The 22,248-nt window shown below is 44.0% G+C and overlaps 1 pseudogene; it reads left to right on the top strand.

Annotated features, from left to right (window-relative positions):
• Positions 1 to 22,248, top strand: part of LOC141080337 (serine/threonine-protein kinase TAO1-B-like) — a 94,843-nt pseudogene that overhangs the window by 42,720 nt on the left and 29,875 nt on the right.

The following is a 22,248-nucleotide window of genomic DNA, read 5'->3' as shown; positions in this document are numbered from 1 at the left end:
TAAGATGAGAATACCTATTTGTAAATCTGCAGCAAAAAAGTGTACCTCCCAGTGGTCTAGGCTGTGACTGATCACATTGGCAGGTCTTTAAATGTGGGAAAGGTTCTTTAAATGTTTTACTAGCGCTCTGCAAGTACAGCCGTGTAAATCCCAAGTCCTCGGCTATAAACTGCACAGTTCATTCCTGGAATCTTGTCAGGAACCAGAATTAGGCTGAACATATAATACCTTCTATGCAACCTCGGTCTAAGAACATGTGTGGCATTTTATTTTTCTTGGTCCTGACAGTGGCCACCACCTAGTAACTAATGCTCAGTAACAGTCTCAACTGAACTATGATGCATGTGCTGCCAGCAAACTATCCTTTTCCCGGAGCTGTCATGATGTCAGAAGAATGTCATCTTAAAATTGTGATTTCTATACAGCACTGTGCAAAAGCTTTAGGCAGGTGTGGGAAAAAATGCTACCAAGTAAGAATACGCTGTTAAGCTTATCAATTGAAGTGAATATACAATAGAGAAATCTTAATCATGTCAATATTTGATGTGACCACCCTTTATTTTCAAAGCAGCATGAACTCTTCTAAGTACAGTTTGCACACAGTTTTTGTGTGATCTCGCCAGGGAGGTTGTTCTAAACATCTTGGAGAACTGACCATCCATCATATGTGTTTGTAGGCTTGCTCAAATCCTTCTGTCACTTCATGTATTCCCAGACAGATTCGATAAGACCAGGCTCTGTGGGGATCAGATCCTCACTTCAAAGACTCCTAGTTCTTTTTACTCTGAAGATAGTTCTTGATGACGTTTGGCTGTATTTTTGTAGTCGTTGTCCTGCTGGAGAATAAATTTGAAGCCATTTAGATTCCTTATGGAATTTCTTGATGGGTAATGATCTGCCTGTGTTTCTTTGCATTGAGAATACCATTACTCCCCCAACTCTATTTGTAAAAATGCAGCCCCACATTTGCAAGGCACCTCAACCATGCTTCACTGATGCAGATGCTCATTTATTGTACCACGCTTCAGGCTTTTGGTGAACAAAATGCTTTCTTTTAGGCTATGTGCACACGTGTGGAATGCTTTCTTTTAGGCTATGTGCACACGTGTGGAATTCCGGAATTCCATTCCGCAGGAAATATGCGAGAAATCCGCATTTTAAATTCCCGCGTATTTTCTGTGGAAAAACTAGCGATTTGCAAGCGTAATTAGCTTGCAGAATACTAGCGTTTTCCAAGCAATCTGTAGCATCGCTTGGAAAACTGATTGACAGGTTGGTCACACTTATCAAACATAGTGTTTGACTAGTGTGACCAACTTTTTACTATTGAGGCTGCCTATGCAGCATCAGTAGTAAAAAGATATAAAGTTTAAAATAGTAAAAAAAAAAAAAAAAAAAAAAAAATCGTGTTTTTCTCACCTTCCGGCGTCCCGCGCAGTGTTCCCCTTCATCGCGATGCTCCCGCTAGTCCCTTTCCCAGGGATGCCTTGCGACAATGACCTTAGATGACGTCGCGATCTCGCAACGTCATCATAGGTCATTGTTGCAAGGCATGCCTGTGAATGGGAGTTGCCGGGAGCATCGCTGAGGCCTGCTGACGCTGCGAGGACCGCCGGAAGGTGAGAATAACACGATTTTTCATTTTATCATTTTTTTTTTAACAGGGATATAGTACCCAGGGCCTGGAGGAGAGTCTCCTCTCCTCCAGACCGTGGTTACCATCCGCAAATGTACCGCTACTTTTCGCATGGTGGGCACAGCCATATGCAAAGTAAGCGGAACAATGCATTGCTATGTGTGCTGATTTTCCCCGCGATTCTGCACAAACATGCTGCGTATTTTTCCGCGATGCAGTTCCGCCGCGGAAAAATATATATACAGCATTAGCACATGTGCGAAATGCCATAGGATTGCATGGGATGCTTTTTTTTTGCGACACAATTGCGCGTTTAAAAACACCACGGAAACACAAAAGCTACGTGTGAACTTGGCCTTACTGCCAAGTATTAAACATTTTGCAGAAATGATCCAGCTGAAGTGCTCCGATTTATTGAGTGCTGTTCAGACAACAGAACATTGTTTACGCGTTTCTGGCTAGACGCCCTTAATCATAACAACTAGTGAATGTTGTTATGATTAAGGGTAAGTGCACACGTTGCAGAAAATTTCTGCACAAAAACCTGAATCCCTTCCCAGAAACCGCACCTATTTTTCAGCGGCGGTTTTTGTGCGTTTTTTGCGCGGTTTTGATGCGTTTTTTACCGCAGCGGTTTCTAAAAGCATGGAAGAAGCCTAAACCGCGGAAAAAAACGCAAAATTAATGTGCATGCTGCGGTTTTTACCGCGATGCGGTTTTTTCGCGGTAAAAAACGCATCAATGTGCACAAAAAGTGCAAAATGCATAGAAATGACTGTGCACCTTATTTTTAGCGGTTTTATAGCAGTTTTATAGTGAAAACCGCGGTAAAAACCGCTAAAAAAACGCTGTGTGTGAACACGGCCTAAGGGCGTCTAGCCAGAAACGCGTAAACAATGTTCTGTTGTCTGAACAGCACTCAATAAATCACCAGAGCACTTCAGCTGGATCATTTCTTCTTTTATTGCTGCTGTGCGGCCAGGGCAGGGCCGGATCCGAGTCTGAGGTGCGGTGAGGTCAGACGTGGGTGAGCTGGTCTTTCAAACCAATTTCACATTTTGCCTCATTGCAGAGAAATAAGCTGCAGATTTTCTATACCCCAGTTCTTATGTTTTCTTGCACAGTTGAGTCACTTGATCTTGTTTTCATGTCAATTGGATGGTTTTTGTCTGCAATTTTTTCATGAAGACATTCTAGCCAGACTTGAAATAGATGGGTGTAGCTGGGTCCCCCTGGATGCTGCCAGTTATGAGCCGATGACAGTGCTTGACATCTTCTCGTTTTCAAAAGAAGTAAAGATCACGTGTCTCATCTGCTGCAGTAACCTTCCCTATCTCTACTGTCCTAAACATAACCTTTTTGCTTTTTTAAAAGAGCTTCAACATCACACCCTGAAACCCCAGTGTGGTTTGAAGTCTTTCTCTGGGTGAGACCTTGCTCATTCAGTAGAACTACCCTGTTTCTTGTTACTTTGCTTAGTCTTCCAATGGTTTAAGACCGGTGACCTAAAACGAGAACAAAATCCTGGAAGTAATGATATGGTACTCATGGAGCCCTGATCTCAACATCATGTCACAGAAGAAGTAGTAAGCAGGCTCCTTGCATCTTCTCGCCCAACCACTTGCACCAGTGACCCATTTCCGTCACATCTACTCCAGTCCCTTTCCCCTGCTGTCACCACTCACCTAACTAAAATAACTAACCTCTCTCTCTCTTCTGGTATCTTTCCCTCCTCATTTAAGCATGCCATCATACACCCACTACTTAAAAAACCATCCCTCGACCAAAACTGTGCCGCTAACTATAGACCTGTCTCTAATCTTCCCTTCATCTCTAAACTCCTGGAACGCCTGGTCCACTCCCTTCTGATCCGCTATCTCTCTGATAACTCTCTTCTCGACCCTCTCCGATCCGGTTTCCGCTTTTTACACTCTACTGAAACTGCCCTCACTAAAGTCTCTAATGATCTTCTAACAGCTAAATCTAATGGTCACTACTACATGCTAATTCTCTTGGATCTCTGCAGCATTCGACACTGTGGGTCATCAGCTCCTCCTCACTATTCTTCGCTCCATCGGCATCAGGGACACTGTTCTCTCCTGGTTTTCCTCCTATCTCTCTGACCGCTCCTTTACTGTATATTTTGCTGGCTCCTCTTCCTCTCATCTTCCACTTACTGTTGGGGTTCCTCATGGCTCGGTTCTAGGCCCCCTCCTCTTCTCTTTGTATAATGCACCTATTGGTCAAACAATCAGTAGATTTGGTTTCCAGTACCATCTCTATGCTGATGACACCCAATTATACGCTTCCTCTCCTGACCTCACGCCTGCCTTTTTAGAAAACACCAGCGATTGTCTAAACGCTGTGTCTAACATCATGTCCTCATTATATCTGAAACTGAACCTGTCAAAGACTGAACTCCTTGTGTTTCCTCCCTCTACTGATGTACCTATACCCGACACTGCCATTTCTGTGTGTGGTTCCACTATTACTCCCCAGCAACATGCCCGCTGTCTTGGGGTCATACTTGACTCCGAGCTTTCCTTTGCCCCCCACATCCGATCATTGGCTCGTTCTTGTTATCTGCATCTCAAAAACATTTCTAGAATTCGATCTTTCCTTACCTTTGACTCCTCAAAAACTCTTTACTGTTTCTCTTTTTCATTCTCGTCCAGACTATTGTAACTCTCTTCTGATCGGTCTCCCTTTTACCAAACTTTCCCCCTCCAATCTGTCTTGAATGCTGCAGCCAGGATCATATTCCTCGCCAATCATTACACTGATGCTTCTATCTTGTTCCAGTCCTTACACTGGCTACCCATCCACTCCAGAATCCAGTACAAACTTGTTACCCTCACCAACAAAGCTCTCCATGGCTCAGCACAACCCTACATCTCCTCCCTCGTTTCAGTCTACCACCCTACCCGCACCCTCCGTTCTGCTGGTGACCTGAGGTTAGCATCCTCAATAATCAGAACCTCCCACTCCCATCTCCAAGACTTTACACGTGCTGCACCAATTCTTTGGAATGCACTTTCCAGGTCAATATGATTAGTCCCCAATCCCCATAATTTTAAGCGTGCCCTGAAAACGCTTTTATTCAGATTGGCCTACCGCCTCAACACATTAACCTAACTATCCCTGTGTGGCACAGCCAAAAGTTTTACCATAACCACGTTCCCCGCATCATGTTCCCACATGCTTTATGCATCCGTTAGCCCTCTGTGTCTGTACTGATACACACTTAACATTATGGCTGGTCCATACAATCAGGGCAACTGTTACCACCCACCTTTTGTGTCTCCCTTTTTCCTCAGAGACTGTAAGCTTGCGAGCAGGGCCCTCATTCCTCTTGGTATCTGTTATGATCTATGTGATTATTGTTATGCTGTAATGTCTATCGTCTGTACAAGTCCCCTCTGAAATGTAAAGTGCTGTGGAATATGTCAGCGCTATAGAAATAGTTTATTATTATTATGCAGAATGTCTGGGATAATATGAAGAAGCAGAAGGGTTTGCACAAGTATACAAAAAGTTTGGAGCCACCTGCCTGCTGAGTTTCTTAAAAAATTTAGTGTAAAGCTACATGTCACACTTCATGTGAGTATTACCATCTAAGAGAAACGGACCAATTTTTTTTTTCCCTTCTCATGCGTCATCCTAGTTGTTTGTTTTTTTTGTTTTTTTTCTCATCCCCTTTTTTCTCTGAAGCAGATACTGTCTGAAGCTGTTTTTTCTTTCTGTTCCATAGACTCAACAATGTATCAGGTAAAATAGGATGAATCGCTGAAATACAGTGTATGTTTTGCTAGTTTCATCCTTGTCTCACAGATCCACGTAAACTTTAAGAGCAGCTTTGGATTTGCAAAATCTGATCAGCAGAAGACATGTTCGAAGCCTCCTGGACCGGAGACACTGACCCATTTTTAAAACTGAAGTGTGTATAACCGTGTGAAACTTTATGGGTCAGGTTGCCATATAAGAAAAGAACGGACAGCGCTAGGACGTGTCACATGGATGTGTGAGCGTAGCCTAAGTGTACTTAAGAATTCATGATGTTTTGAAGGCAAAGGGTGGTCATACCTGTTTTTATTTTGAGATATAGATATGTATATGTCGAATACATGCTGACACCAGTACAAGTAAGGCTGTGTGCCCACGATGCAGTTTTTAAGCGTTTTTGCCTCGGTTTTCGGCTCAAAAGCGTTTAAAAATCTTGTACAGAACGCCCCCCATGCATTCCTATGGCGTTCCGCACATGCTATGCTAATGCTGCGCTTTTTCCGTGGCGGAATCGCATCACGGAAAAAATCGCAGCATGTTCATTCTTTTGTGCGAAGTCGCAAAGAATTGCCGCGATTCCGCATCCATAGGAATGCATGGGAACCGCTTACTTCCCGCGTGTGGCTATGCCCACTATGCGCGAAGTTAAGCGTCTCATGTGTGGTTGGTACCCATGGTGTGGAGGAGAGGAGACTGTCCTCCAGGCCCTGGGTACCATACCCCTGTAAAAAAAAGAAAAAATCGGGTATATTTACCTTCCGACGTCCCGCGCTGCCATCCCGGGCCTCAGCGTTCCCAGTAATGCCTTGCGGCAAGGTCCTGTCATGACGTAGTCTCGCGTGACACTAGCGGTCTCGTGAGATCGCTATAGCAACGCGAGACCAACGTCATCACTGGTCTCGCAAGGCATTACTGGGAGCGCTGAGGCCAGGGATGGCAGTGCGGGAAGACGGAAGGTAAATATACCCCGATTTTTTAATTTTTAATTATTTTTTACATTCTTTCTTTTACTATTGAGGCCGCATAGGCGGCCTCAATAGTAAAAACCTGGTCACACTTGTCAAACACTATGTTCGAGTGTGACCAACCTGTCAATCACTTTCCAAGCAATGCTTCAAATCGCTTGGCAAGTGCTTGAATATCGTTGCAAAATCGCGAACATAATCGCGGTAAAATCGCGCTGAAAAAACGCGATTTCTGGGAAGGAGTCCGGTTTTCAGTGTCCGGATTTAAACGCTATGTGGGCACATAGCCTAAATGTAGTACTTCTTATTGCCACAATTTATGAAATGGTTACCTTTTGTTATCTGATGTATTACTCTCAGGTCTCCACTCCATACTGTTCTGGCACCTTTTGCTCTGTAGCTCCTATCATTTCACATAATGTGTGGTATACAGTGTAGTGCATACGTGTCAATCTCTTTTCTACACTCTGGGGTGCAGATTACTTTTGCTCAAACATGCAGAGGTTACCTTACTTGTAAACTACACTTATGACTGTTAAATCCAATACATGTTAGAAACCACCTCTCTGACCACCTGTTTCCTTATTCCTTCCACAGGTCTGACTACTTTCGAAACTTTGTAGATTCATGTCTCCAGAAAATCCCTCAAGATCGACCCACGTCAGAAGAGCTGCTTAAGGTGAGTGCTTATTTTTCTTGTAGCTTAAAAAGAATTCCAGCAATCGCCACGCACAATCCAGTTGACTTCAAAATGCCTGAAAATTTTTTCTTGCAAGAAAACTCCCACTACAGCGCTTATTCCCTGCTCCCCCATCAGAAGTACATGCATGCTTGGCCGAACCGAGCTTGCATGTGTGTTCATGAGGACTTTTGCTTGGCTGACAGCTTTAGAAATATACTATATGACCACCTTAAAGGGAAGGTGCCGCAATTTTATATAATTTGCAAAAAAAGAGTAAGTAACAAAACATGTTGTTTCAGCAAATGTTGTACTAACTAGGATTTATGGTTTGTTTGTAATAATGTTTTAATGTAGCCACTGGGCGCTGCCATCTTGATTTGCAGATCTGTGGAGGACTCGTACAGTCTGCAAATATGGCCGTCCCTGGACATAGGAGACTACGGTCGGCTCCCGACCCCACCATGCAGCCTCGTTAGCTGAGAACTGGGCACGCCCCTGTGGGCTGCACCATTCACTGCTGTAGGTGTGGCTGGGCACCATTTTACTGTAGCCCAGTGCTATCTGCTGAGCTCCACTTTCTGCACCGTGCTTCCTGCTCCAGCTCCACTGTCCTCCTGCTCTGTCTCCGCCTCCTCACTCACACACAGCCCCAGTGATCTCCCGTAATCTGACAACTTTGCTTTTATGAGAGCTTTTATGGCTGTCTGAGGACAGTGACATATACAGCCCATAGTCTAGTGTATAATTTGGGGGGGGGGGGGGGCTGGAAGTTTCACCAGTGTGGGCATATCTGTAATGCTGTCTCCTGTGATGCTGCCTGCTGAGCCGTGTATCTAATCCTCTCCTGTGTGATACTGCCTGCTGAGCCGTGTATCTAATCCTCTCCTGTGTGATACTGACGGCTGAGCCGTGTATCTAATCCTCTCCTGTGTGATACTGACTGCTGAGCCGTGTATCTAATCCTCTCCTGTGTGATACTGCCTGCTGGACCGTGTATCTAATACTTTCCTGTGTGATACTGTCTGCTGAGCCGTGTATCTAATCCTCTCCTGTGTGATACTGACTGCTGAACCGTGTATCTAATCCTCTCCTGTGTGATACTGACTGCTGAACCTTGTATGTAATCCTCTCCTGTGTGATACTGACTGCTGAGCCGTGTATCTAATCCTATCCTCTGTGATACTGCCTGCTGAGCCGTGTATCTAATCCTCTCCTGTGTGATACTGACTGCTGAACCGTGTATCTAATCCTCTCCTGTGTGACACTGACTGCTGAACCGTGTATCTAATCCTCTCCTGTGTGATACTGACTTCTGAGCCGTGTATCTAATCCTCTCCTGTGTGATACTGACTGCTGAACCGTGTATCTAATCCTCTCCTGTGTGATACTGACTGCTGAGCCGTGTATCTAATCTTCTCCTGTGTGATATTGCCTGCTGAGCCGTGTATCTAATCCTCTCCTGTGTGATACTGCCTGCTGAGCCGTGTATCTAATCCTCTCCTGTGTGATACTGACTGCTGAGCCGTGTATCTAATCCTCTCCTGTGTGATACTGACTGCTGAGCCGTGTATCTAATCCTCTCCTGTGTGATACTGCCTGCTGGACCGTGTATCTAATACTCTCCTGTGTGATACTGTCTGCTGAGCCGTGTATCTAATCCTCTCCTGTGTGATACTGACTGCTGAACCGTGTATCTAATCCTCTCCTGTGTGATACTGACTGCTGAACCGTGTATCTAATCCTCTCCTGTGTGATACTGACTGCTGAGCCGTGTATGTAATCCTCTCCTGTGTGATACTGACTGCTGAACCGTGTATGTAATCCTCTCCTGTGTGATACTGACTGCTGAACCGTGTATGTAATCCTCTCCTGTGTGATACTGACTGCTGAACCGTGTATCTAATCCTCTCCTGTGTGATACTGACTGCTGAACCGTGTATCTAATCCTCTCCTGTGTGATACTGACTGCTGAACCGTGTATCTAATCCTCTCCTGTGTGATACTGACTGCTGAGCCGTGTATCTAATCCTCTCCTGTGTGATACTGACTGCTGAGCCGTGTATCTAATCCTCTCCTGTGTGATACTGACTGCTGAACTGTGTATCTAATCCTCTCCTGTGTGATACTGACTGCTCAGCCGTGTATGTAATACTCTCCTGTGTGATACTGACTGCTGAACCGTGTATCTAATCCTCTCCTGTGTGATACTGACTGCTGAACCGTGTATCTAATTCTCTCCTGTGTGATACTGACTGCTGAGCCGTGTATCTAATCCTCTCCTGTGTGATACTGACTGCTGAGCCGTGTATCTAATCCTCTCCTGTGTGATACTGACTGCTGAACCGTGTATCTAATCCTCTCCTGTGTGATACTGTCTGCTGAGCCGTGTATCTAATCCTCTCCTGTGTGATACTGTCTGCTGAGCCGTGTATCTAATCCTCTCCTGTGTGATACTGACTGCTGAACCGTGTATCTAATCCTCTCCCGTGTGATACTGACTGCTGAACCGTGTATCTAATCCTCTCCTGTGTGATACTGACTGCTGAACCGTGTATCTAATCCTCTCCTGTGTGATACTGACTGCTGAACCGTGTATCTAATCCTCTCCTGTGTGATACTGACTTCTGAGCCGTGTATCTAATCCTATCCTGTGTGATACTGCTCTCCTGAAATACTCTGCTGCTGTCACCCTGCTGGTTTTATGTGTGATCTACATGGTGGTATTGTGTATGATCTATATGGCGGTATTATTTGTGATCTGCTAAAAGGGGACCCATTCTGGGGTGGTTCTGGCTGAGCACCTGCACACTGGTCAGGGGAGGCAGCTGAAGAGAGGGGTCTCATTTTTATCATTACTGTATGGCTCCATTCCCCCCCAGCCTGCTTCCCAGCATCACCCCGGACTGTGCCTGTCGCCTCGCTTTCACACATCGCCAGGACAGAATCTGAGGAGGGGAATGGGGTCTTTGCATGCAAAGTCTGGATCAGAACAGGCCATCAATCAGCAGAAATGTTTCCTGGATTTCTGTGCTGCTGTCTCCCTGCTCCTCCCCCATATATCTCCCTCTGTGCCCCCCATAGACCAGCGCACTGCTCTCCTGAGATACTGTGCTGCTATCAACCTGCTCCTCCCTCATACATCTCCCTCTGTGCTCCCCATAGACCAGCGCACTGCTCTCCTGAAATACTGTGTGCTGCTGTCACTCTGCTCCCTCTACCATATATCTCTCTGTGTGCCCCCCATAGACCAGCACACTGCTGTCCTGAAATACTCTGTGCTGCTGTCACCCTGCTCCCAGAATCCTTGCTGGCTGCCATCCTCGGTGACCGAAGACCCATTCCTATCCTCAGATCCTGTCTTGGCGATGTGTGAAAGCGAGGCGACAGGGGCCTGATATATGGAGGAAGGAGCAGGGTGACAGCAGCACAGAGTATTTCAGGAGAGCAGTGTGTTGGTCTGTGGGGGGCACCCTGTTCGGTGCCAGGGATTGTACATAGAGCGCTGTGTTTTATACACATAGATGGGCCGTCTGCTTGTCTGCTCCACAGAAATCCAGGACACATTTCTGCTGATTGGTGACCTGTTCTGATCCAGACTTTACATGAAAAGACAGTCAGTAATTTTGCAGGCCCCATCAAAATGGCTGCTCACTGTGTTCCTAGATGTCATCCTCTCTTTTTCCTTAGCAAACACCAAGAAGGGGAGGAGAGGAGTGACACCACACCCATGTCAGCAGATTCCGCCCATACAGTGTTCATTTTAGGGCATGATCATATATCAAAATCAAACATCATGGACACTGTACGCCCATAATTACTGCAGGACAATAATGTGAGATAGTTGTGTACACTAGGTTTTTGTGCCAAATTTCAGTATCTGCTCCCCCTAGTGTTAACAAGTGGAAATGCCAAACTTTTTAAAATTATTTTTCATATTTTACAAAATTAAAAACAAATGATAATATTTTTTAAGAAAATGTATACATTAATTCTTTACATTTTTTCAATTGCTGAAAAAATTTTTTTGGGATGGCACCTTCCCTTTAAGGCCCAGAAAATGACTGTAATTTGAGTATGAGTCCCAGGCACTTTTGTTTTTGGTAATATTTGAAATAACTGAGACTCTTGGGTGATAATTCAGTAGTATAAAAGATTTAACACATTTGACGTACAGTCAGTTTTGATCTAGTTTACTTTTAGTGTATTGTTGCATAAACTTTCCATTTTGAGGTCATTACTTGATGGATTTAATATGCTTTATAATATTGCAGCACATGTTTGTCTTGCGTGAGCGACCAGAAACAGTGTTAATTGACCTGATCCAGAGGACAAAGGATGCAGTCAGAGAGTTGGATAACCTACAGTACCGTAAAATGAAGAAGCTGCTTTTCCAGGAGGCCCATAATGGCCCTGCTGTGGAAACTCAAGAGGAGGAGGAGGTATGATCCCCAATGCTGTTGCTTAATACGTAAAAAGGTTATATGTTCTGTTATCCTCCACAATCAGTTGCTATCACAGGCGCAGCCAGTCATTCCTTCTGATGTGGCTGCTACAGCAGAACAAACGTCCATTGCAATATAGATGAGTGATCATGTAACACTTGGTTAGTGGCTGTCTAGAATGACTAAAGCATGAGCACGTCTATAACTTCTTCCATACACACTAATTGAACAGTGACTGCTTAAACTACGAACATTCTCTTTAAGCCCCTTTATGTTTGTATATTAATACAATCCGATATATTATTTTCCACCTCATTTTATAGTCCATTAACTTTTTGATGAGATGCATTGTGCTATCACACCCACTGAAAACCTAAATACTAGTTTATGTGGTAAGAAACTTACAGTAGCTCTTATTTTACTAATCCTTAATATTTTATGTGGAGAACGATTGTTTGGACTAAAATTTTATATCCAGTTAATTCACTTTTTGCCTGAAAATTTTTTCTTGCAAGAAAACTCCCACTACAGCGCTTATTCCCTGCTCCCCCATCAGAAGTACATGCATGCTTGGCCGAACCGAGCTTGCATGTGTGTTCATGAGGACTTTTGCTTGGCTGACAGCTTTAGAAATATACTATATGACCACCTTAAAGGGAAGGTGCCGCAATTTTATATAATTTGCAAAAAAAGAGTAAGTAACAAAACATGTTGTTTCAGCAAATGTTGTACTAACTAGGATTTATGGTTTGTTTGTAATAATGTTTTAATGTAGCCACTGGGCGCTGCCATCTTGATTTGCAGATCTGTGGAGGACTCGTACAGTCTGCAAATATGGCCGTCCCTGGACATAGGAGACTACGGTCGGCTCCCGACCCCACCATGCAGCCTCGTTAGCTGAGAACTGGGCACGCCCCTGTGGGCTGCACCATTCACTGCTGTAGGTGTGGCTGGGCACCATTTTACTGTAGCCCAGTGCTATCTGCTGAGCTCCACTTTCTGCACCGTGCTTCCTGCTCCAGCTCCACTGTCCTCCTGCTCTGTCTCCGCCTCCTCACTCACACACAGCCCCAGTGATCTCCCGTAATCTGACAACTTTGCTTTTATGAGAGCTTTTATGGCTGTCTGAGGACAGTGACATATACAGCCCATAGTCTAGTGTATAATTTGGGGGGGGGGGGGGGCTGGAAGTTTCACCAGTGTGGGCATATCTGTAATGCTGTCTCCTGTGATGCTGCCTGCTGAGCCGTGTATCTAATCCTCTCCTGTGTGATACTGCCTGCTGAGCCGTGTATCTAATCCTCTCCTGTGTGATACTGACGGCTGAGCCGTGTATCTAATCCTCTCCTGTGTGATACTGACTGCTGAGCCGTGTATCTAATCCTCTCCTGTGTGATACTGCCTGCTGGACCGTGTATCTAATACTTTCCTGTGTGATACTGTCTGCTGAGCCGTGTATCTAATCCTCTCCTGTGTGATACTGACTGCTGAACCGTGTATCTAATCCTCTCCTGTGTGATACTGACTGCTGAACCTTGTATGTAATCCTCTCCTGTGTGATACTGACTGCTGAGCCGTGTATCTAATCCTATCCTCTGTGATACTGCCTGCTGAGCCGTGTATCTAATCCTCTCCTGTGTGATACTGACTGCTGAACCGTGTATCTAATCCTCTCCTGTGTGACACTGACTGCTGAACCGTGTATCTAATCCTCTCCTGTGTGATACTGACTTCTGAGCCGTGTATCTAATCCTCTCCTGTGTGATACTGACTGCTGAACCGTGTATCTAATCCTCTCCTGTGTGATACTGACTGCTGAGCCGTGTATCTAATCTTCTCCTGTGTGATATTGCCTGCTGAGCCGTGTATCTAATCCTCTCCTGTGTGATACTGCCTGCTGAGCCGTGTATCTAATCCTCTCCTGTGTGATACTGACTGCTGAGCCGTGTATCTAATCCTCTCCTGTGTGATACTGACTGCTGAGCCGTGTATCTAATCCTCTCCTGTGTGATACTGCCTGCTGGACCGTGTATCTAATACTCTCCTGTGTGATACTGTCTGCTGAGCCGTGTATCTAATCCTCTCCTGTGTGATACTGACTGCTGAACCGTGTATCTAATCCTCTCCTGTGTGATACTGACTGCTGAACCGTGTATCTAATCCTCTCCTGTGTGATACTGACTGCTGAGCCGTGTATGTAATCCTCTCCTGTGTGATACTGACTGCTGAACCGTGTATGTAATCCTCTCCTGTGTGATACTGACTGCTGAACCGTGTATGTAATCCTCTCCTGTGTGATACTGACTGCTGAACCGTGTATCTAATCCTCTCCTGTGTGATACTGACTGCTGAACCGTGTATCTAATCCTCTCCTGTGTGATACTGACTGCTGAACCGTGTATCTAATCCTCTCCTGTGTGATACTGACTGCTGAGCCGTGTATCTAATCCTCTCCTGTGTGATACTGACTGCTGAGCCGTGTATCTAATCCTCTCCTGTGTGATACTGACTGCTGAACTGTGTATCTAATCCTCTCCTGTGTGATACTGACTGCTCAGCCGTGTATGTAATACTCTCCTGTGTGATACTGACTGCTGAACCGTGTATCTAATCCTCTCCTGTGTGATACTGACTGCTGAACCGTGTATCTAATTCTCTCCTGTGTGATACTGACTGCTGAGCCGTGTATCTAATCCTCTCCTGTGTGATACTGACTGCTGAGCCGTGTATCTAATCCTCTCCTGTGTGATACTGACTGCTGAACCGTGTATCTAATTCTCTCCTGTGTGATACTGTCTGCTGAGCCGTGTATCTAATCCTCTCCTGTGTGATACTGTCTGCTGAGCCGTGTATCTAATCCTCTCCTGTGTGATACTGACTGCTGAACCGTGTATCTAATCCTCTCCCGTGTGATACTGACTGCTGAACCGTGTATCTAATCCTCTCCTGTGTGATACTGACTGCTGAACCGTGTATCTAATCCTCTCCTGTGTGATACTGACTGCTGAACCGTGTATCTAATCCTCTCCTGTGTGATACTGACTTCTGAGCCGTGTATCTAATCCTATCCTGTGTGATACTGCTCTCCTGAAATACTCTGCTGCTGTCACCCTGCTGGTTTTATGTGTGATCTACATGGTGGTATTGTGTATGATCTATATGGCGGTATTATTTGTGATCTGCTAAAAGGGGACCCATTCTGGGGTGGTTCTGGCTGAGCACCTGCACACTGGTCAGGGGAGGCAGCTGAAGAGAGGGGTCTCATTTTTATCGTTACTGTATGGCTCCATTCCCCCCCAGCCTGCTTCCCAGCATCACCCCGGACTGTGCCTGTCGCCTCGCTTTCACACATCGCCAGGACAGAATCTGAGGAGGGGAATGGGGTCTTTGCATGCAAAGTCTGGATCAGAACAGGCCATCAATCAGCAGAAATGTTTCCTGGATTTCTGTGCTGCTGTCTCCCTGCTCCTCCCCCATATATCTCCCTCTGTGCCCCCCATAGACCAGCGCACTGCTCTCCTGAGATACTGTGCTGCTATCAACCTGCTCCTCCCTCATACATCTCCCTCTGTGCTCCCCATAGACCAGCGCACTGCTCTCCTGAAATACTGTGTGCTGCTGTCACTCTGCTCCCTCTACCATATATCTCTCTGTGTGCCCCCCATAGACCAGCACACTGCTGTCCTGAAATACTCTGTGCTGCTGTCACCCTGCTCCCAGAATCCTTGCTGGCTGCCATCCTCGGTGACCGAAGACCCATTCCTATCCTCAGATCCTGTCTTGGCGATGTGTGAAAGCGAGGCGACAGGGGCCTGATATATGGAGGAAGGAGCAGGGTGACAGCAGCACAGAGTATTTCAGGAGAGCAGTGTGTTGGTCTGTGGGGGGCACCCTGTTCGGTGCCAGGGATTGTACATAGAGCGCTGTGTTTTATACACATAGATGGGCCGTCTGCTTGTCTGCTCCACAGAAATCCAGGACACATTTCTGCTGATTGGTGACCTGTTCTGATCCAGACTTTACATGAAAAGACAGTCAGTAATTTTGCAGGCCCCATCAAAATGGCTGCTCACTGTGTTCCTAGATGTCATCCTCTCTTTTTCCTTAGCAAACACCAAGAAGGGGAGGAGAGGAGTGACACCACACCCATGTCAGCAGATTCCGCCCATACAGTGTTCATTTTAGGGCATGATCATATATCAAAATCAAACATCATGGACACTGTACGCCCATAATTACTGCAGGACAATAATGTGAGATAGTTGTGTACACTAGGTTTTTGTGCCAAATTTCAGTATCTGCTCCCCCTAGTGTTAACAAGTGGAAATGCCAAACTTTTTAAAATTATTTTTCATATTTTACAAAATTAAAAACAAATGATAATATTTTTTAAGAAAATGTATACATTAATTCTTTACATTTTTTCAATTGCTGAAAAAATTTTTTTGGGATGGCACCTTCCCTTTAAGGCCCAGAAAATGACTGTAATTTGAGTATGAGTCCCAGGCACTTTTGTTTTTGGTAATATTTGAAATAACTGAGACTCTTGGGTGATAATTCAGTAGTATAAAAGATTTAACACATTTGACGTACAGTCAGTTTTGATCTAGTTTACTTTTAGTGTATTGTTGCATAAACTTTCCATTTTGAGGTCATTACTTGATGGATTTAATATGCTTTATAATATTGCAGCACATGTTTGTCTTGCGTGAGCGACCAGAAACAGTGTTAATTGACCTGATCCAGAGGACAAAGGATGCAGTCAGAGAGTTGGATAACCTACAGTACCGTAAAATGAAGAAGCTGCTTTTCCAGGAGGCCCATAATGGCCCTGCTGTGGAAACTCAAGAGGAGGAGGAGGTATGATCCCCAATGCTGTTGCTTAATACGTAAAAAGGTTATATGTTCTGTTATCCTCCACAATCAGTTGCTATCACAGGCGCAGCCAGTCATTCCTTCTGATGTGGCTGCTACAGCAGAACAAACGTCCATTGCAATATAGATGAGTGATCATGTAACACTTGGTTAGTGGCTGTCTAGAATGACTAAAGCATGAGCACGTCTATAACTTCTTCCATACACACTAATTGAACAGTGACTGCTTAAACTACGAACATTCTCTTTAAGCCCCTTTATGTTTGTATATTAATACAATCCGATATATTATTTTCCACCTCATTTTATAGTCCATTAACTTTTTGATGAGATGCATTGTGCTATCACACCCACTGAAAACCTAAATACTAGTTTATGTGGTAAGAAACTTACAGTAGCTCTTATTTTACTAATCCTTAATATTTTATGTGGAGAACGATTGTTTGGACTAAAATTTTATATCCAGTTAATTCACTTTTTTTAGGAGCAAGAGCACTTAGTTGGCCGAACAGGAACTGTAAACAGCATTGGCAGTAACCAGTCTATCCCAAGCATGTCTATTAGTGCCAGTAGCCAAAGTAGTAGTGTGAATAGTCTTCCAGATGCCTCAGATGACAAGAGTGAACTGGACATGATGGAAGGAGATCACACCGTAATGTCAAACAGCTCCGTCATTCATTTAAAACCAGTAAGTCTTTTTTTTTTTTTTTTTTTTTTTACAAAGATATATGGCTTTTTTCATAATTCATTTATTTATTTATGGGTGATGTCTTTGAAGAACTCGAAAACCGAACCATTCTCTTTATTCTTCAAGTATTTATATTTGTCTTTTTGATTCTTTTCAAATTTGTATAATTTGAATTCCCAAATTTCAGGTTATAAACTAATGAGCCTAGGATGTCTATCACCCTAATTTGAGCCACGAATACCACCAAAAGAAAGATAGGTTCATATAGTATATCTTAAAAAAAAATCTTTAAACTTTATTGAAAAATTAAACTATTTAAAATACATAAGTTCAAAAAAGAAATACAATGGCAGACCCCATATTGCATTTGCATAGTTAATCAATCTAATCAATATGGAATTGTACAAAGTAGTTAATAAAATATAGATTTCTTAATAGATACAAGCTTAACTAGCTATCTTATAAATTATTTGCATAGTGCAAGTGTACTTCCTAATGCACGCTGATGTTACGGATTGCCTTGAATGATAACTCATAAACAACAAGATAACTTACATATTTTTGAAGACTAAAGTGGAATGTGTTCCTGGTGCCCCGACATGCGTTTCACTCCCTGCTTCTTCAGGGGGCGTAATGCTCGTGAGTTATCTTGTTGTTCATGGGTTATCAATCTAGGCAATCAGTACTGTCAGCGTAAATAAGGTAGTAAATGTGCACTATGCCAATATTTATAAGATAGCTAGTGAAGTTAAACGGTAATTTGGCTGCTCTCTTTCAGCCACTGATTTAGCATGTCCCTGCCCCCCCCCACCCCCACCCCCCCCCCCCGCCCCGCTGTTTGACAGTGCAGGTAAGTGTTGTCAATCACCAGTGATTGAGGCGTGGATATGCAAAATGAGTGCATGGAACCAAGCACCTTAAGGCTATGTGCACACGGTGCAGATCCTCCCACATGACCTGCGGATTTCTTCCTTTTTTTGCGGTTTTACTGCCGTTTTTGTGCGCTTTTCCACTTCGGTTTTCCACCTGCGGATTTGTAGAATGGAGCAGGTGGAAAACTGCAGCAAAACCGCACAAAAGAAGTCACATGCTGCTTTTTTTCCGCACAAAAACCGCGCGGAAAAATCTGCAGCATGTGCACAGCGGTTTTTTTTTTTTACACAGGCTATAATGGTACTGTACATCACCTGCAGTTCTGCTACAGATGCGCAGCGGCAAATCCACGGCGGATCCACAGTAGAAACCGCACCGTATGCACAGACCCTAACATATCTGGGTAAACTACAGTTTCTTCAGGATGGTCACAGCAATCGAAACACTAGTGCTGCGATTATTCTGCAGTTATATCCCCTGCAACACTATAATGGCTGATTCAACAAAGCTTTTGTCAGAAAACTGTCGTAAAATACTTTGAAAAGTTTAGTTTTTGTGCAATGCTGGGTTGTGCAATAAAAGACTTTTTCATTGTCACACGAGTTTAAAGCAACTCAGACAAAATAGGCGGAACTGTGAATGGGACGGTACGTGGCTGCGCTCCTCCATCAAATTCATTGTGGTGGCATTTCGTACATCAGAAATGCTACTCCAATCCCTGACAGAGATATCATTTCTGGTGAGGTTCCTTCCAATCAAGACGTAGCATGTGCCTCAGTGCATTCAATGAATTCAGTGCATCGTACTCCAGGAAGCCCTCCATTAAAGGTTCTTTTACACTTGCCGTGTTGTTGCAGGCTGTTTTTGCGGCCCCAATAGATTCCTATGGGGCCACAAAAACGGCTCGCAAAAATTAATCGGAGCGTCGCGTCCTGAATGGCCATGAGGGCCGTATATTTACAGTTGTGGCCAAAAGTATTGACACCCCTGCAATTCTGTCAGATAAAACTCAGTTTCTTCCTGAAAATGATTGAAAACGCAAATTCTTTGGTATTATCTTCAATTAATTTGTTTTATATGAAAAAGCACAAAAGAGAATGAAGCAAAAAGCAAAACATTGATCATTTCACACACAACTCCAAAAATGGGCCAGACAAAAGTATTGGCACCCTCAGCCTAATACTTGGTTGCACAACCTTTCGCCAAAATAACTGCGACCAACCGCTTCCGGTAACCATCAATGAGTTTCTTACAATGCTGGAATTTTAGACCATTCTTCTTTGGCAAACTGCTCCAGGTCCCTGATATTTGAAGGGTGCCTTCTCCAAACTGCCATTTTTAGATCTCTCCACAGGTGTTCTATGGGATTCAGGTCTGGACTCATTGCTGGCCACCTTAGAAGTCTCCAGTGCTTTCTCTCAAACCATTTTCTAGTGCTTTTTGAAGTGTGTTTTGGGTCATTGTCCTGCTGGATGACCCATGACTTCTGAGGGAGACCCAGCTTTCTCACACTGGGCCCTACAATATGCTGCAAAATTTGTTGGTAGTCTTCTGACTTCATAATGCCATGCACACGGTCAAGCAGTCCAGTGCCAGAGGCAGCAAACCAACCCCAAAACATCAGGGAACCTCCGCCATGTTTGACTGTAGGGACCATGTTCTATTCTTTGAATGCCTCTTTTTTTTCTCCTGTAAACTCTATGTTGATGCCTTTGCCCAAAAAGCTCTACTTTTGTCTCATCTGACCAGAGAACATTCTTCCAAAACGTTTTAGGCTTTTTCAGGTAAGTTTTGGCAAACTCCAGCCTGGCTTTTTTATGTCTCTGGGTAAGAAGTGGGGTCTTCCTGGGTCTCCAACCATACAGTCCCTTTTCATTCAGACGCCGACGGATAGTACGGGTTGACACTGTTGTCCCCTCGAACTGCAGGGCAGCTTGAACTTGTTTGGATGTTAGTCGAGGTTCTTTATCCAACACCCGCACAATCTTGCGTTGAAATCTCTTGTCAATTTTTCTTTTCCGTCCACATCTAGGGAGGTTAGCCACAGTGCCATGGGCTTTAAACTTCTTGATGACACTGCGCACGGTAGACACAGGAACATTCAGGTCTTTGGAGATGGACTTGTAGCCTTGAGATTGCTCATGCTTCCTCACAATTTGGTTTCTCAAGTCCTCAGACAGTTCTTTGGTCTTCTTTCTTTTCTCCATGCTCAATGTGGTACACACAAGGACACAGGATAGAGGTTGAGTCAACTTTAATCCATGTCAACTGGCTGCAAGTGTGATTTAGTTATTGCCAACACCTGTTAGGTGCCACAGGTAAGTTACAGGTGCTGTTAATTACACAAATTAGAGAAGCATCACATGATTTTTCGAACAGTGCCAATACTTTTGTCCACCCTCTTTTTTATGTTTGATGTGGAATTATATGCAATTTGGCTTTAGGACAATTCTTTTTGTGTTTTTTCGTTTAAGACAAATTAAATGAAGATAATAATACCAAAGAATTTGTGTTTGCAATCATTTTCAGGAAGAAACTGAGTATAATCTGACAGAATTGCAGGGGTGTCAATACTTTTGGCCACAACTGTACGGCCGTGAAAAAATATCGAGCTTGCGCGATATTTTTCACTGACATGGCCACAATACATTTCAATGGTACTGCAAAGACAACGGTAGCTTGTATTTGCAGGTCGCCATATTTTTCTGATTAGGTTTTTTGCGGCCCGTTTTTGCGGGAGACCACAAAAATCACGGCAAAAGGGCATGTAAAAACGGGCCACAAAAATCCCGGTAAGTGTAAAAGAAGCCTTAGGCTGGCGTTTGCAACGTCCATCTTCATGAATCTGCCCCTATGTACTTAGCGCACAGTAACGGTTTTCAGCCGGCAAGAGATTTTATCTGGATATTGAGAATGGATCTTCTGAAAATGTCATTACTAGTATAATGCTGAAGAAACCGCATCAAAATGCTCCAAAGACCCCAATAGATGCCTGGGATATTTGAACACCGCTAAAGGCTTACTGACGTCCCCGTGGCTGGGTATTGTGCAGTGAAGGCACTTCTTGTGCTGCCATATGATGGCACCTGAAGCTGCATGCTAGGAGTCCATACGAATAAGAAACATACGGCAGGGCCTTGCTGTCTGCTTCAATGAGTGCCAAATTAATCCCAAGTTGTTTTTCCTTTTTTTGTGTTAAGCGGTAATATAGTGCTGAGCATGAAGACAATTCACTTGTGATAGACTAAGTTTCATTTTTTTATTTATTTATTTTTTTTTTTTTAAATCATCAGGAGGAAGAAAATTACCCAGAGGAATCTGAATCCAGAACGCGGCCATCAGAACCACAGTCTCCACCCCAGGTTTCACGCCACAAATCTCATTATCGCAACCGAGAGCACTTTGCCACCATACGTACAGCCTCGCTGGTAGGTTTTTTTTACTTCTCTCTTCTTTTTTTGTATGCTTGCTCTGCAACAAATCATTAGCCCGAGATGCTGGACAGCAGTGCTCATACTGGAATTGTCACTCTGTTGTGCTTTGCTCTGTTTGTTTTATAATTGAATTTTTTTTCATTTCTCAAAACAGTATTACAGATTAGAAAGTCATAATTAGGGATGAGCGAGTAGTGAAGTATTCGGACTCGCTGTACTCGTTATGAGTACCTCCTAATACTCGGGTACTCGTAACGAGTAGCGAGTCCAATGTAAGTCTATGGGAAATGCGAGTAATGGGCTGTGTGTGTGTGCTGGGCGGGGACTGTGCGAAGACAAGTGTTTATCATGCACAGACTCGTGGTCATCAAAGAAAATTCATCTGTTTGAATAATTGAACAATATATTTACAATGATGTGCCATAAGAATCCTATGTAGAATTAACTTAACCCTTTTGGCAAAGTGCTCTGCACAGCTATGCACCCATTGAATGACATTGATATCTAAGAGTCTGCCACATCCCCCCCCATTGACCATCTTGATCAAATGATGCCAATAGATTGCCCTGGATACTGGGTGCCCTTATTTCTGCCATGTTAGTACTTCATTGAAGCACATTGAGATTATAAGTTTTCCAATACAGAGAGATTACTAAGTCATATGGACCCCAAAATGGTGCAAAAAAATACCTAGCCATGCAGTTCAACTGAAGTAAAAAAACACCAAGAACGCCTCTCAGAATATGGCGACTGAAGTTTTTCGTAGTTAAAAAGCTATACAAATTTGGGATTACCATAACTATAGTGAGCCATATAACAAACTAACCTGGTCATTTTTAACATAAAGTCCAACTCGTAAAATTAAAGCCC

This window comes from Dendrobates tinctorius, unplaced genomic scaffold (genome assembly GCF_039654945.1).
Source record: "Dendrobates tinctorius isolate UK_male_01 unplaced genomic scaffold, ASM3965494v1 ptg000016l, whole genome shotgun sequence".
Classification (NCBI taxonomy): Eukaryota; Metazoa; Chordata; class Amphibia; order Anura; family Dendrobatidae; genus Dendrobates; species Dendrobates tinctorius.
The sequence above is the reverse complement of the archived record's forward strand: the minus strand, read 5'-3'. Positions and strand labels throughout refer to the sequence as shown.